This window comes from Camellia sinensis, chromosome 12, assembly GCF_055761805.1.
Source record: "Camellia sinensis isolate YWXY chromosome 12, ASM5576180v1, whole genome shotgun sequence".
Lineage (NCBI taxonomy): Eukaryota > Viridiplantae > Streptophyta > Magnoliopsida > Ericales > Theaceae > Camellia > Camellia sinensis.
The window spans coordinates 139,921,772-139,933,099 of record NC_138972.1 but is presented as its reverse complement, the minus strand read 5'-3'; the positions used below and the strand labels follow the sequence as shown (position 1 = coordinate 139,933,099).

At 44.3% G+C, this 11,328-nt stretch overlaps 1 pseudogene; it reads left to right on the top strand.

The window, feature by feature from the left end:
- The first annotated feature begins 621 nt into the window (after positions 1-621).
- LOC114276691 (L-type lectin-domain containing receptor kinase IX.1 pseudogene) lies at positions 622-1,089 on the top strand (annotated as a pseudogene).
- The last annotated feature ends 10,239 nt before the right edge of the window (positions 1,090-11,328 follow it).

The following is an 11,328-nucleotide window of genomic DNA, read 5'->3' as shown; positions in this document are numbered from 1 at the left end:
CAAGGTTAAAATTGGTTTCTCAGCCTCAACAAGAACTAATTATGAGAGAAATAATGTTAAATCAAGGACTTTCAATTTGACTTTACAAATCGATGAGCCAACACAACCAAGTCCCAGTCCCAGGCCCAGTCCAAGCTCCAACACAGTTACTCATAGCCCTGGAAAGAAGATAGGTGAAAACAACAAAAAGGCACTGGTAGTGGAATTGATTGTCAGCTCATTTGTTTTGGTTGGTGGGTTGGTTTTGCTTGGCTTTGTCCTGTGGAAGAAAAGTAGTAGAGCAAAACAAGAAGATGAGTTTGCTATTGAACTATCCATGGGCAATGACTTTGAGGCAGGTACTGGGCCAAAGAAATTTTCATATGGTGAATTGTTTCGTGCAACAAATTACTTCGTGGACGAACAGAAGCTTGGAGAGGGAGGATTTGGTGGGGTTTTTAAAGGTTTCTTGAGGGAATTGGATTCTTACGTTGTTGTGAAGAGGATATCAAAGGGATCAAAACAAGGAATAAATGAGTATGCATCCGAAGTGAAATCATTAGTCGGTTGAGGCATAAACATTTGGTGCAATTACTTGGTTGGTGTCATGACAAAAGAGAACTTGTACTTGTTTATAAGTTCATGGAAAATGGAAGCTTAGATTACCATCTCTTCAAAGAAAAAAGCTTGTTGACGTGGGCAATGAGGTACAAAATTGCTCAAGGCCTAGCTTCGGCATTGCTTTATTTACATGAAGAATGGGAACAATGTGTGGTGCACAGGGATGTAAAATCAAGTAATGTCATGTTGGATTCTAATTTCAATGCTAAACTTGGGGATTTTGGATTAGCTAGGCTTGTCGATCATGGAAAAGACTCTCAAACAACTATTTTGGCAGGGACCAGGGGCTACATGGCACCAAAATGCCTAATCACAGGCAAAGCGAATAAGGAATCAAATGTTTACAGTTTTGGAGTTGTGGCATTAGAGATAGCTTGTGGAAGAAAACCTATCGATCTGGAGGTTCTAGAAAGTCAGCTGAGAATAGTGGAGTGGGTTTGGGACCTCTATGGTACTAACAGGCTTCTTGAAACTGCAATAGATCCATAGATATGCCTAAATTTTGTTAAGAAAGAAATTGAATGCTTGATGATTTATAGCGATCCCGGTTGTCCCTTTACTGTTCTGTTGTATTCCGGACTCGGTTCCGTTGAGTTGATAGTTGTATCTATCTCGTTGCTATCCTTTAAATCCTTTTGTTTAAGTTTTAGGATGTGTTGGGCTTGTGTTGAACAGGTGGGTTAAGCCTTGGTCTAAATCCTTGTTGCCCAGGTTTTTGGTGTTACGCTCGAGCGGGCCGTTTGGCGCTCGAGTGGTGATTGCACACTCCCAGTATTTCGTGTCCCTGCAAAACTTCTGCAGGTGTGTGTAGACGTCCCCGAACGCCCCGGGAGGAACGAGCTCCCGTTCTATTCATTTGGGGTCACTACAGCTCAGGACTCTTAAATTGTCACGGTTCTAAATCTGAACCAAAGAGTCCAAATCCGGCAAATCGTTTTGAGAAAACAGATTTTTAGAAAAGAAGTGCCAAATATGGACTGCTTTGCCAGATACAGAGTCGCCACCTAAATATTTTATTTTGGAAAAATTTAGGAAACCCTGACTCGTTTGCCTAAGGCCACGTGTCCGTCATCACCAAAGTTGCCTCGGCTCGGGAACTTGGGTACGATTGGGGAAGGTCACTTCGTGAGCACCCCTGCTCGCCCGATCAAAGATCGGCCTCTACTAACCATGATATCAAGTTTTGGAAACATTGTGTGTTCTTATTCTGGTTATTAGCCTAGATTACTATGTGATGCGCACAGCATACAAGTATAGACTGGATCGTCTGAATTGGAACAAAACATTTCATGTTTGTTTTTTGAAAGATGGTTTGCTACTCGCAAGTAGGCTTAAAATGCAGATTTTGCTACCCTCAGGTGGACTTAGAAAAGATGGTTTTGCCACTATCTAGTGGGCTTAAAACAAATAGTTGATGAATTGTTCCAATCCAAATAACCCAACCTTCACCCACAGGCATTCAAGCAATTATATCACATAAGCAAATAGCCTCATGGTAAGCATGCTATTCATGGCAGTCACTCACACGCATGCAAGGATGCTAAAGCATAAAAACTCACCGAGACCTCCAAGCCAAAACAAAAACTAATTAGAAATCCATGCATGATCCTAATTATACAGAAATGCCTAATGCAACACATGCAAAAAATGCAACTATAGCAGGCTCGGCTATTCTAAACATGACATATGAAATGCTACAGCTAACATGTATTCAACTTGAAAATTGAAATACAATGCAGTTAGTATGATGCGCCGAGCCCGGTGCATGCAAAACAGATGAATGATGCAAACATGCTATCATACTGTATGCTAATTTAAACATGCCCTAATCTAACCATCATAAGCAGGTAAATAAAAGGGAAGAAAGACGTGGAGTTGGAAGACATACATCACACTCACCCACACTTATTACAGTTATGCCCTCGCGCAGAGGGTCCGAATAAATAATACAGTCCCGAATAAAAGAATATTACAGCCCAAATAATACAGTCCAAATAATGTACAAGTTCCTAATTAATTTACAAATTAACTAAGAAAGCTGTAAATAAACTGGCATGCAAGCCAGGGACTGCCTTGACTCTGCTCCGGATGATGAATGATGCATGCCCGGGTTGCCTTTGCGCGAAAATCCATGACGATGCCCTAATTAGCCTCTGTTTGCACTTGTTCTTGAAATGCGTGCCAAGCCTCGGAAGATCGCTGATTCTTGATTTGCTGCAACAGAGAGCAGGAAAGGGGGCATAGCAATGTATTTTCACGGATATATGCATACCTCGATCCTCGTGCCACCAATCACGCATATCGATGCATGATGGCCAAGGGGTCGAACTGTGCAATTCAATATAGGATGAATGCACATATAAACACAACAAGAACCTAACTCCATCATGGATGATCCGGAGTGTCGGTGACTAGGGAATTGAGACACGTTCTGTCACTCGGAGTACGAAAAGCACTCGTTTCCCGTGCCCGGGCTAACTCCTATCCCGAACACGATGCAATATGCATGACATGCATGAAATGCAACTAAGATACAATCCTAACATACACAATGTCATGGAATGGCATGCACGCTACACGAAGTAATACAACCGAGCATACACAATGCTATGGATGGAATGACATGCGCAATGCAATAATGGGCTCACACCAACATGAGAGAGCCTCAGCCACACTCACATAGGAGGCCATCAGATGAAAACAAGACAACTCGAAATGCGTGCATGCGTGCACGCAAACCGAGGACCGACCCTCAGGCACCGAAATGCCACTCTAATGAGACATGGAAAAGACATGGAACATGATATGCAAACATGAAAAAATCAGTAGCAAAATGAGGGGGAAAACATCCCCGAAACAAGGCGAAATGACACCCGATGCATGGAATTTCTCCCGAAATGCAAAACTAGGTACATGAAATGGCTTACAGCTATACGAAGCATGTATAATTGGTACATGGAGTGAAAAGGAAGAAGAAAGGCAGCCCCTAGACAAGAATTTTTACAGTTCAAAGCATGGCCAAACAGCAAGCACAAATAGGGCGAAACTAGCATACAAAAATGGCCCTAAATGTGAGATAATGAAGCAAGTGGTAGATTCAAAGCCCAAACAGAAAAAGAATCTTCTACAAAACTGAAGAGGGACCAAAAATATGACTACTTACAGTTTATGGCAACCCCCAAAACAGCATACAAACATACTCAAAATGCCATGCAAGGTAGGGCCCAAAAGAGGTTATAACACAAAGTATACAAAGCATTCACCAAACAGCCAAAGGCCCTTAATGAAACATGAAGAATGGGCTAAAATAAGACTGTTTTCAGTTCTGAAAAGAGCCCAAAAACAGAAGCACAATAGGCTAATAAATCATGCAAAAATGGGGACCAAAGAAGGGTATAATGGCAAGTGGCACATGGAAGTCCCAAACAGTGATAAGTCCTTCTTCAATGTTGAAGAGGGGCTCAAAATAAGCCTATCTACAGTTTACATCATGCTCCAAAACAGATTACATATAGGCCAAAAATAACATGCAAGATTATGGCATACAAGAGGAATAATGAAGAAAGTGCACGATAGGGACCTCAAATGCCAAAATTACGTTAATGAAACATGAAATAGAGCTCAAATAAAGGGTACTTTCAGTTTTGGTCGGAGCTCAAAACAGCAAGAAAAATAGCTAAAAAAATGTTGCAAGATTAAGCTCAAAAAGAGGGAATTGGTACTTACCCTTGGAGACAAGTCTTTAGCAACTCTTGGCTTGAGTCTGCAGCACCCCTAAGCTGTGGAGAACACCCTCAAACTACTGGAGTGGAGGATGGAAGGATAGGGCTTGGTGGTGTAGTGTAAAATGGTGTAGGGTTTGAAGAATGGAAGCTTGGAGATGAAGAGGGAGAGAGATATAATGCAAAGGGCTTGAAGGGAAATTTTCTAACCCTCTGGACAGAGCTGGCCAGCCAAGTATATGGACCAAAGAGGGGGGAAAAGGAGGGAAAGAAATGGGGGGAAAACAAGCCAAGTTTCCCCCCAAAAGTTGTCCCTCCGGATACAGGTTTTTTGGGGGAAAAAAATGTATAGCTGTAATGTACATATTGCAAGGATCATGGCCGGCTAGTTTTTGGAGCTTCAGGTGGCCGGCCGGCCACCCCCCATGGCCGGCCGGCCAAGGGTCAAAAGGATCAAGAAGATTTAATGGCCGGCCACCACAAATTGCTGTCCTCCCAGGTGCCCTCAACACAACCCTGTGGTTCAAAATTGTCAATTGTAAAATAGGAGAGAGAATAGGCCATTTTTAGGAAGGGTTCAAAAGGTTTAGGTGGAATTACTGGCCGGCTACCAACTTTTGGTGTCCTCCCATGTGTGTACATCACAAATATGTGGTCAGAAGTTCAAGAAAATGGTCCAAGGGTGTTCAATATTGGCTCGGAAGTGAGAAAAACGGGCGTCGGAGGGCGCCGGAGGAATATAACTGGTTGCTGAAACAATTGCTGGCCTCCCACCCTTCTACGGCCTTCCTGGTGATGAAACAGAGGTACATGCCAAAAATGAACGAAAATCGATGCAAAACGAATGTTCGGGGGCCAGAATGCGCAGTTCGGGGCCCCGAAAACTGCCTGTTAAGCACCGAAAGTGGCATTCGACCACGAAGTGGGTCTCTCAGACCTCAGTGTCCCTCAAAAGGGAGAAAATAAGAAGTACGCCAAAAACCGGAGCAATAGGAGGTGGTTAAGCGGTCCCGAACCGAGGCACACGGCCTGACGGCTCCGAAAACTGAGAATCGGGCTCCGAAATGGGCAAAATGGCCTACAGCCACAAAATGTAGCCTACGGCCATTGAGAGATGATCTACGAGACCTCTCCCTCCCTTCGCGAAGGGAAAACAGAGAAAACCGAGTCTGGTTCGCAAACCGAGGCAAAGCACAAAAGAATCCGGAAGTCTGGAGGCAAGGCTCGCAGCCGAGACTCTGAATCCTTTGAACGAGCACAATATGCAGTATCACCGAGCGCTCAACTGGTGACATCTGAGTCTCAAGGCCGGTCAAAAATGGGGTGTCTACAGTTGCCCCTCTTTGACAGAACTCGAAAGTCATAAGTGACGGGAGTGAATGTCAAAGCCCAGAGACGACCCATTTTTGACAAGGCTGAAGACTTAGACAAACAGGCGTTATAAACAGAGAAGTGCCCGCAGGCATGCCCGTAGGCAGAGGCAAAACGCAACTGATAATGCAAGAAGCCAAAGATAACTCAGGGTCATGCAAACGTAGCAAGCTGTAATGAAGCAAGTATTCACAATAGATGCAACAGTTTTAAGCAAGAATGCAAAGCAACAACTACATTTCTCGCAGTTAAGAATGGAGAGAATTGTTCAATTCTCGTCACGTCTCACACGGAGAAGATACAATACCTGCGCGGTTCGTCTGGTTGCACCAGCCTCAAATGAACCGTACATACAATAACATGCCTCATGGTGCTGCGGATCTCTCGCTTCTTCTTGGTTAAACTGCAGGTACTACTTTTCTCCCTGACTATGGTCGCAGCTTTCCCTATTCTCCAACAGGGTGACAGACTAGGTTGATTCAGTATCCAGAATTGAGGTGCATACAAATGCTATCTCAATCTATGGGGCTGCCATACAGATTTCAAGCCGAGGATATACCCCTGGGTATTTAAACCAGACTTTAGTCTCGGAAATCCCGAACCTTTGCGTTCTAGGCATAAGCCATTCGAACTCTAGTTTCCACCGTCTCAGTTGGTCTCCTAGGAACTCACCGCAAACACGCCTGGCTATACCAGACCACCAGAAGTCGTTCGAGCATGACAAACACCAAAGGAATTGCACCTTTAGAGGATTTAAGGTCTCCTAGACCGGAAAGTACACAAGACGGTGCGAATAAATGCAAGTGCGATGCGCAAAACAACGCGAATGATGATGCAGGATTTAAGGTCTCCTTAGTCCGAAGGATTTAAGGTCTCCTAGACCAGGTGAGTGCACAAGATAGTGCGATACAGATAAGGTGCGCAAGATAGCGCGAGTATAAATTGCACCAAACAGTGCGATGCACAAAATAGCGTGGTAAAATGCATGCACAATGCAGGTAATGGTCACAGCGCAAAATAGTGCGATGAGATGCATGCACGATGCAAGACTTAGCACACAGCTTACGACATAGCATTCCATTCAGTTGGCACACAGCTCACACCATAACACTTTGTTCGTTTGGTCCCCCGCTCACAACACAATATTCTGTTCATTTGGCACGTAGCTCGAAACACAACACTCTGTTTAATCTCGGCACACAGCTCTTTTGGGCAGACAGTAGATCTCGGGCACACAGCGCATTCTTCGGGTACGCAGTTCGTTTTTTGGGCACACAGCTCATTTTTCGGGCACACAGCTCGTTTTCGGGCACACAGCTCCTTTTCAGGCACACAGCTCATTTTTCGGGCACACAGCTCGTTTTCCGGGCACACAGCTCATTTTTCGGGCACACAGCTCATTTTCCCGAGCACACAGCTTGTTTTTCGAGCACACAACTCATTTTTCAGGCACACAGCTCATTCTCCGAGCACGCAGCTCATTTCTTCGGTTTGCATTTTTGAACACACAGCTCAAGCACTTGAATTTCTGAACACGCAGCTCATACTTTTTGTCGTGAACACGCAGCCCACACTTTTTGAAATCTGAAAACACAGCTCAATCTTTTGAATTTCTGAACACGCAGCCCAATTTGATTGTGAACACGCAGCACACCTTGATTGAAAGTTGAACACGCAGCCTAAACTCTTGAATTTCTGAACACGCAGCCCCATTTGATTGTGAACACGCAGCACACCCTGATTGAACGTTGAACACGCAGCCCAAACACTGATTCTCTTAACACACAGTCCAAATTGAAGGTGAACACGCAGCCCACACTAATTGAGAGTTGAACACGCAGCCCAAACACTGATTTTCTGAACACACAGTCCAATTTGAAGGTGAACACGCAGCCCATACTGATTGAGAGTTGAACACGCAGCCCAAACACTGATTTTCTGAACACGAAGTCCAAATTGAAGGTGAACACGCAGCCCACACTGATTGAGAGTTGAACACGCAGCCCAAACACTAATTTTTCTAAACACGCAGTCCAGATTGAAGGTGAACACGCAGCCCACACTGATTGAGAGTTGAGCACGCAGCCCAAACATTGATTTTCTGAACACGCAATCCAAATTGAAGGTGAACACGCAGCCCACACTGATTGAGAGTTGAGGACGCAGCCCAAACATTGATTTTCTGAACACGCAGTCCAAATTGAAGGTGAACACGCAGCCCACACTGATTGAGAGTTGAACACGCAGCCCAAACACTGATTTTCTGAACACGCAGTCCAAATTGAAGGTGAACACGCAGCCCACATCGATTGAGAGTTGAACACGCAGCCCAAACACTAATTTTCTGAACACATAGTCCAAATTGAAGGTGAACACGCAGCCCACACTGATTGAAAGTTGAGCACGCAGCCCAAACACTGATTTTCTGAACACGCAGTCCAAATTGAAGGTGAACACGCAGCCCACATTGATTGAGAGTTGAGCGCGCAGCCCAAACACTGATTTTCTGAACACGCAGTCCAAATTGAAGGTGAACACGCAGCCCACATTGATTGAGGGTTGAGCACGCAGCCCAAACACTGATTTTCTGAACACGCAGTCCAAATTAAAGGTGAACACCCAGCCCACACTGATTGAGGGTTGAGCACGCAGCCCAAACACTGATTTTCTGAACACACAGTCCAAATTAAAGGTGAACACGCAGCCCACACTGATTGAGGGTTGAGCACACAGCCCAAACACTGATTTTCTAAACACGCAGTCCAAATTGAAGGTAAACACGCAGCCCATACTGATTGAGCGTTGAACACGCAGCCCAAACACTGATTTCCTGAACATGCAGTCCAAATTGAAGGTGAACACGCAGCCCACACTGATTGAGAGTTGAACACGCAGCCCAAGCATTGATTTTCTGAACACGCAGTCCAAATTGAAGGTGAACACGCAGCCCACATTGATTGAGAGTTGAACACGCAGCCCAAACACTGATTTTCTGAACACACAGTCCAAATTGAAGGTGAACACGCAGCCCACACTGATTGAGGGTTGAGCACGCAGCCCAAACACTGATTTTCTGAACACGCAGTCCAAATTGAAGGTGAACACGTAGCTCATATGCTTCATGTTGAACATGCAGCTCGCACACTTCAATTCCGAACACACAGCTCATATACTTCATGTTGAACACGCAGCTCACATACTTCGATTCTGAACACATAGCTCATATACTTCAATTCTGAACACACAGCTCATATACTTCATGTTGAACACGCAGCTCACACATTCCTCTTCTGAACACGCAGCTCATATACTTCATGTTGAACACGCAATTCACACACTTCAATTCTGAACACTTCAATTCTGAACACACAGCTCATATACTTCATGTTGAACACGCAGCTCATAACATAACACTGCTCAATTTGAACACACGGCTCATAACTTAGTAGTCTTTTAATTTTGAACACACAGCTCATTCTGGCCATACAGGATGCGATAACGGAACTTGCAGAAGTTGAAACAAACTCAGATATCCGACATCTTCCTCTTTTCCTTTTGCTTCGAAGTTTGGAACCTATATAGCTTCAGATGGGTTCTAGCTTTACTGTTCCCACATGACTCGGGTTGAACCCTGCGGTTTTTGAAAGAACAAAATCTTGTTTTGCACAAATGTGGAGAACAACACGGCACTCTGAACGCAAGACAATTTTTTGAAATTAAGAAGTGCGTTCTTAACTGGGTATTGAGCTTACGACTGAACACAGCGAAAAAGACTGAACAATGGAAAAGAAAAGGTGAACAACCTAAACGTATCGAGACACACTCGGAATGACTCAAAGCAAGAATCGAGACAAACAAAACAAAAGACACGATACACAGACGTGTTACAAAGACGAGAGACCTCTCAGTACACGAGGAGCCAGTTTCTTCGGGTATTGTTTCCCACCCTTCCTCATTTGTGATTCTCACATCACTCGGCCCTCAGGCTCTGTTTTTGCTGAAAAAGCCCTTTTCCTCACTTTTTCTCTCAGCGCACATCTCTCTATTCTTTAATCTCTCATTTTTTATCCCTCCCCTGGGTGGTTGATGGATGAACAGGAAGTTGCGGGCTCACGCCCAATATAAGTAGCTCGCGGCTATTTCCTTCGGTGACATCTGTCGATGCGTCGGATGAGGAAATGGAGCATCTCGATTCATTTCAATTCGTGCTTCGCACTCAGCTTGGTACCTTGCTGCTTGGAGGATGAGAGAGCTTTCAACCCTTTGTTGTTAACTTTAGTTGTGCCCTATTCTGGCAGGTAGAGTGCCCTTCTTGCCAAGTGTGTTGACAATGGGAAAGACAGGAAGCCTGACTCAACTGTGCCCCTAGTTCATCATTTTGACCATTTTTTTTTTGTTTTAGTTTTCTCCTAAAAATTTTGACCAAAATGAGAGTTAGATTAACATGCTTGTTCAATTTTCTGATTTAAAATCATGCAAGTGAGGCTGTGAGCACTGAAAATTTTCCCTTTTTGGGGTCCAAGAAATGGTCCAGTTTTGGAAAAATGGAATGATTTTTGAGAGAAAATTAGCCAACTTCATTAAAAATTCTCAAAAACTATTTTTGCAAACGGCCACTGCTCAACGAGCACGGAACCCACTCTTGAGATGCATAACTTTGGACCCATAGCAATGGAAAATTGCCCCTTGTCTGAAGGGCACTGCATGGCAACGGAAAGTTGCCCCTTGTTTGAAATGACACTGCGGCGTTTTGAATGGCAACGGAAAGTTGCCCCCTGTTTGGATGGCACCGCAGCGCATTGTAGTCAGTTCTCAGAGCGACGAACACAACCAGACTCTCAGATGCAGAAAAGACAAAGATGACCAAAACCATCGCATGGACACAATCGAATTTGGAAGTGTTTGTGGCTGGACTTCAGAATGAAGTTGCCTACGTATCCCAAACATGGGAATCAAGCCTTACGTAGTTCGGGGTTAAGGTACACTTGGGTATTTAACCTCTCCTTTTGTGCTCTAACTTTTGCCAAGGCCGCCCTTCCGGGTTTTCAGCCTTGCGAGCTTTGTTCTTCTTTTTTCTTTTTCTCAATTTTTCTTTCTTCTTTTTTTTTTTTTTGATATATTTTTTTTGCATTTTTCTTTTTCTTTTCTTTTGCATTTTTTGTCTCGCTCTAACTTTTGCTTGGGTCGCCCTTCTGGGTTTTCGGCCCAGCGAGCCTCTCAAAGGTAAAAGTGTAGCTTGGTCCATGTCAAATGGTTCTGAGATCTCGAATCCGTCTGAATCCAAGAGAATGGCTGTTGTTCGTTGATGATGTAGGAGTCTATCCAATGGAGGGGGGGCTGAATTTGCCCCTAGTGTTGTAGATTAGAACTCAGTTTTTCTTCAGCAATACTTTCTTCTTTCTTCCCCTCTGGGATTTGGCATTCTTGCCGATCTTTGTTAGCTTGAGAAACATCCCAATTTTTTTTTGACTCTTCAAGCACATCTAACAGTTTTGCCCCTAGTTTGAGGGCTTTTGATCTAGCTTCGCAAGCTTCCTTTGAAAACACTTGATCTTCTTGATCTGACTTTCCTTGCCCCTAGTCCGAGGGCTGCTTTGAATCTGGCCACGCAGGCCTCACATTATGGTTGACCTTT